Raw genomic sequence first — 6,276 nt, 5'->3', positions numbered from 1 at the left:
GCACACTAATCATCTAGCATGCAGACATCAACAACAAATCTACAATAATTCACTCACTAATTCCTCACCATGGGAATTAGCTACAGCCCCAAGGCTATGCTATGCACGCTAATCATCTAGCAAATGCAACATCAACAACAATCCACAATGGACACATGCTCACACTCTAAGCCATACAACAGCCCATTCACAAATACATGCATACTATATACATTCGCAACGTTATGCATATCATCATACATCATCAACACATTTGTCAAAACATCATATCATCTCAAATAAATGAACACAGTATTAGCACACTCTACTAATACCTATACTGCTCAGAACAGCGGGAAATAATCCCTACCATATCACACACTGATATAGGCAACCACCAATTAGGCACACAACATTTAAACTAACAATTTTTCCACTCTGCAACAGCGTTAACCGGTTAACGCCCTGGGTTAACCGGTTAACGCAGGCAAAACACGCTTACTGCCCAAAACTTAACAGTGTTAACCGGTTAACGCCCTGGGTTAACCGGTTAACGCAGGCAAAACAGCACTAATTCTCAACTCGTAACAGTGTTAACCGGTTAACACCCTGGGTTAACCGGTTAACGCAGACAAAACAGTAGTTCCTGCGCTAACACAAAGCAGAATGCAGAATTCTCCGCATTTTCCGCCGTTAGAGGACTTCCGGACCTCCGATTCCAATTCCGTAGAAAACTATACGTTCGGGAAAACACGACTCACACAATCACGGATTCAATTTCAGATTCAACACAACATATCCATCACAATTTTCAGCATTCGACAATCCCAATTAGGGTCAATTCAACGGTTTATCACTACACATTACATGCTAACCCATAATACCCATTAAACGACGATAAACCCCCTTACCTGAGTTAATCCGGCAATCTCTAAGCTCCAAGCTCTTCTCTTCTCCAATCTTCTTCCTCTTGCTCTGCCTCTTTGCCCTTTCTCCTCTTTCTCAATCGCTTCTCTGTTTCACGTGAAAACCTTATTTTCCAAAATGAACTCTTTTTTACTTATTCCAGCTTATATATATTTTCAAATAATTATTATTCCAATAATAATAATAATTCAATAATTCCAAAATAATAATAATAATCCAATTATCTAATTAAATTAATAAATATATTATTAACTTAATTTAAATAATTACCATATTATTATCGGGGTGTTACAACTCTCCCCCACTAAAAGAGTTTTCGTCCTCGAAAACATACCTCAAGCGAACAACTCTGGGTAAGACTCCTTCATCTTACTCTCCAGTTCCCAAGTCACATTGCCACCTGCTGGTCCTCCCCAAGCTACCTTCACCAAGGCAATCTCTTTACCCCGCAACTGCTTCAACTCTCGATCCTCAATCCTCATAGGTGATGTTTCAACAGTCAGGTTATCTCTCACCTGTACATCATCTATTTGGACTACATGCGACGGATCATGAATGTACCTCCTCAGCTGAGACACATGAAAAACCTCATGCAAATTCGCAAGCGACGGCGGTAAAGCGATACGATAGGCTACCTCCCCTATCCTCTCCAAAATCTGATAAGGACCAATAAATCGAGGTGTTAACTTTTTCGACTTCAAAGCTCGCCCAACACCAGTTATCGGAGTAACACGAAGAAACACATGATCTCCCTCTTGAAACTCAAGTGACTTCCTCCTCTTATCATGATAACTCTTCTGACGACTCTGAGCAATTCTCATCTTCTCCTGAATCATCTTAATCTTTTCCGTAGTTTGTTGAACAATCTTCGGTCCAACCACAGCACGCTCACCGGACTCATACCAACATAAAGGTGTCCGACATCTCCTACCATACAAAGCTTCAAACGGTGCCATACCAATGCTCGAATGAAAACTATTGTTGTAGGTAAACTCAATCAAAGGTAAATAACAATCCCAAGCACCTCCCTTTTCCAAAACACAAGCTCTCAAAAGATCCTCTAATGACTGAATCGTCCTCTCAGTCTGACCATCAGTCTGCAGATGATATGCAGAACTCAATCTCAGCTTAGTTCCCAAAGCCCTCTGCAAACCTTCCCAAAACTTCGATGTAAATCTAGGATCTCTGTCCGAAACAATACCAGACGGAATACCATGCAAACTTACAATCTTCTCAATATACAACTCGGCTAATCTCTCTAACGGATAATCCATTCTGATCGGAATGAAATGAGCCGACTTCGTCAATCTATCCACAATCACCCAAATAGCTTCAAAATTCTTATTTGTCCTCGGCAAACCAGACACAAAATCCATACTGATACTATCCCACTTCCACTCTGGAATAGTCAACGGTTGCATTAGCCCAGACGGTTTCTGATGCTCAATCTTCGACTTCTGACAAGTCAAACAGGAATAAACAAAACTCGCAATTTCTTTCTTCATTCCCGGCCACCAAAATAACTTTTTCAAATCATGATACATCTTCGTAGCTCCAGGATGAATACTCAGGCCACTATGATGTCCTTCTTCAAGAATACTCTTCTTAAGTTCGATAACATCCGGAATACACACCCGATTACCAAATTTCAAAACATCATTCTCATCAACTCTGAATTCACCACCTTGACCTTGATTCACTAAAGTCAACTTATCAACCAAAAGCACATCGGATTTCTGACCCTCTCTAATCTCATCCAGAATACCACTCGTTAACTTCAACATTCCCAATTTAACACTATTGTGAGTACTCTCACACACCAAACTCAAGTCTCTAAACTGCTCAATTAAATCCCATTCTCTAACCATTAACATAGACATATGCAATGATTTTCGACTCAATGCATCAGCCACTACGTTTGCTTTACCCGGATGGTAATTCAAACCAAAGTCATAATCCTTCAGAAATTCTAACCATCTCCTCTGCCTCATATTCAGCTCTTTCTGATCAAACAAATACTTTAAACTTTTATGGTCACTGAAAACCTCAAATCTTGACCCATACAAGTAATGCCTCCATAATTTCAGAACAAATACCACAGCTGCCAACTCTAAATCATGTGTCGGATAGTTCCTCTCATGAACCCTCAGTTGTCTCGAAGCATAAGCTATAACCTGCTTATTCTGCATCAACACACCACCCAAACCCAACAATGAAGCATCACAGTAAACCTCAAATGGTTCCGACGAACTCGGTAATATCAGAATAGGAGCAGTAGTCAACCTTCTCTTTAACTCTTGGAAACCTTCTTCACATTTTAAATCCCAAACAAACGCTTGCCCCTTTCTAGTCAACATCGTCAACGGTAACGCCAACTTAGAAAATCCCTCAATGAACTTCCTATAATAACCAGCCAAGCCAAGAAAACTTCGAATCTCAGCAACAGACTTCAGAGCTTCCCACTTAGACACCGCTTCTATCTTAGAAGGATCAACCGCAACACCACCTCTTGAAATCACATGACCAAGAAAACTAACCTCTTCTAACCAAAATTCACACTTGGATAGTTTAGCAAATAACTGCTTTTCTCGTAGAACTTCTAAAACCACTCTCAAATGCTCAGCATGCTCTTCTTCAGATTTCGAATACACCAAAATGTCATCAATAAACACCACAACAAACTTATCTAGGAACGGATGGAAAATCCTATTCATGTACTCCATAAATACTCCAGGCGCATTAGTCACACCAAAAGGCATTACAGAATACTCATAATGTCCATACCTCGTTCTGAAAGCAGTCTTCTGAATATCCTCAGCTTTCACACGTATCTGATGATATCCCGATCTCAAATCTATTTTGCTGAACACACTCGCACCAACCAACTGGTCCATCAAATCATCGATCCTCGGCAAAGGATACCGATTCTTGATCGTCACTTTATTCAGTTGCCTGTAGTCTACACACAACCTCATAGTACCTTCTTTCTTCTTAACCAATAACACTGGTGCACCCCACGGTGACACACTCGGACGAATAAACTTCTTATCCAACAGGTCTTCCAGCTGACTCTTCAATTCAGCTAACTCAACAGCAGACATACGATACGGAGCCATCGATATCGGTCTAGTACCAGGTACCAAATCAATCGAGAACTCAACTTCACGCTCTGGCGGTAATTCATTCACTTCTCCTGGAAACACATCAGGAAAATCACACACCACGGCCAGATCACAAATCGCCAGTTTATCTTTAGCCTCTAAAGTCGCTAACAGCATAAACAACTCTGCCCCATCCGCTACTGCCTCATTCACCTGCCTCGCTGATAGAACCACACTCTCTCCTACCTCAACCTCAGGGAATATTAAGTCTTATCAAAACAGTTGATGGAAACCCGGTTAAACACCAACCAGTTCATACCCAAGATAACGTCAATCTGCACTAGTGGAAGACACACAAGGTCTATCCCAAAATCTCTACCAAAAATACTCAAAGGACAGCTCAAGCAAACTGAAGTAGTAGTCACTGAACCCTTTGCAGGAGTATCAATCACCATACTACCATACATCTCAGATATCTCTAACTTAAGTTTCACAGCACAATCCAAAGATATAAAGGAATGAGTAGCACCGGTGTCAATAATAGCTACAAGAGGAAAACCATTTATATAACACGTACCTCTGATCAAACGAGCATCCGCAGAAGTCTCAGAACCCGATAAGGCAAAGACCTTGTCTCCTGACTGATTCTCCTTCTTCGGCTTAGGACACTGTGGACTGATATGACCCACCTCTCCACAGTTGAAACAAGTTACAGTCTTCAACCGGCACTCTGCAGCCAAATGACCACCTTTGCCACACTTGAAACACTTCATCTCAGCACTGGTACACTCATGGACACGATGTCCAGCCCGACCACATCTATAACACTTAGCAGGGGCACTAGAGTCTCCCCCACTAGGCCTCTTCATCCCACTCTGTCTCTGAAAACCTTTGCCAGCTACATACGGTTTTCCACGATCATTCTGATTCTTGCCTTTCCTATCAACCCTTTGTTGATAGCTCTCTGCTCTGGCTTTGGAATCCTGTTCAAAAATCCTGCAACAGTCAACCAAGTCAGAAAACACTCTGATCCGTTGGTATCCAATAGCCTGCTTGATCTCGGGACGTAACCCGTTCTCAAACTTCACACATTTTGAAAATTCTCCAGCAGCCTCATTATAGGGAGTGTAATACTTCGACAGCTCTGTGAACTTAGCAGCATACTCCGTAACAGACTTGTTACCCTGCTTCAACTCTAAGAACTCTATCTCTTTCTTTCCTCTGACATCTTCTGGAAAGTACTTCCTCAGGAATCTCTCTCTGAACACAGCCCAAGTGATTTCAGCATTCCCAGCAGTTTCCAACTCAGTGCGGGTAGCAACCCACCAATCATCAGCCTCTTCTGACAGCATATGCGTACCGAACCTGACCTTCTGGTTATCGGCACACTCAGTCACTCGGAAGATTCTCTCTATCTCCTTCAACCACTTCTGAGCGCCATCTGGATCGTATGCTCCCTTGAACATTGGAGGATTGTTCTTCTGGAACTCACTCAGTTGACGAGCAGCTCCCATTCCCACCACATTCGGATTCCCTCCAAGTACTCCAGCTAGCATACCCAGAGCCTCAGCAATCGCAGCATCATCTCTACCTCTCCCAGCCATCTCTATTCTGAAAACCCAACAAGCTAAAACAATAAGTACTGATAGGGTTACACAACACCTATCCCGTACAGGGAAAACAGAATAATTACGACTCGACTCGACCGACTATGCTCTGATACCACTAATGTAACACCCTTCTAAAATACCCCAAATATTTAATTAAAATAACAATATGTCAATCAGAGTAATATGCAATCAAGGGTGTCACACAGTTAATTCACACCAATCACCAATATAACGGTCATGCTCTTTTATTAATTCAAAACATAAGCATTTGCATAAAATGCAGCGGATAGAAATCTCATCAATCATGTAAAACATGTAACATATTACATGTGAAATTATTTAAAAAAATAAAAACATCCCGTCCCGATGTTACATCTATCAGAGCACGACCCACTAAGGAGACTACACTAGACTCCAAGCATTAGCTTCTACTCAACTCATTGCTCGTTACCTGAAATATAGTTGTAAGGGTGAGTTCCTCAATCGATATAATAAGTATTATAAATTATCATGTCATGTTAAGTAAATAACACATTTCATCACCCAAATCAGATTACACATTCAGCAACGGCAATATCAACTCAATCGTACTCATACTCAATGCCAACACAACCACACGTATAATATTGGAATACATCCATTCATATTATACGCCATAC

This window comes from Lathyrus oleraceus, chromosome 5 (genome assembly GCF_024323335.1).
Source record: "Lathyrus oleraceus cultivar Zhongwan6 chromosome 5, CAAS_Psat_ZW6_1.0, whole genome shotgun sequence".
Classification (NCBI taxonomy): domain Eukaryota; kingdom Viridiplantae; phylum Streptophyta; class Magnoliopsida; order Fabales; family Fabaceae; genus Lathyrus; species Lathyrus oleraceus.
This window is presented reverse-complemented; position numbering follows the sequence as displayed.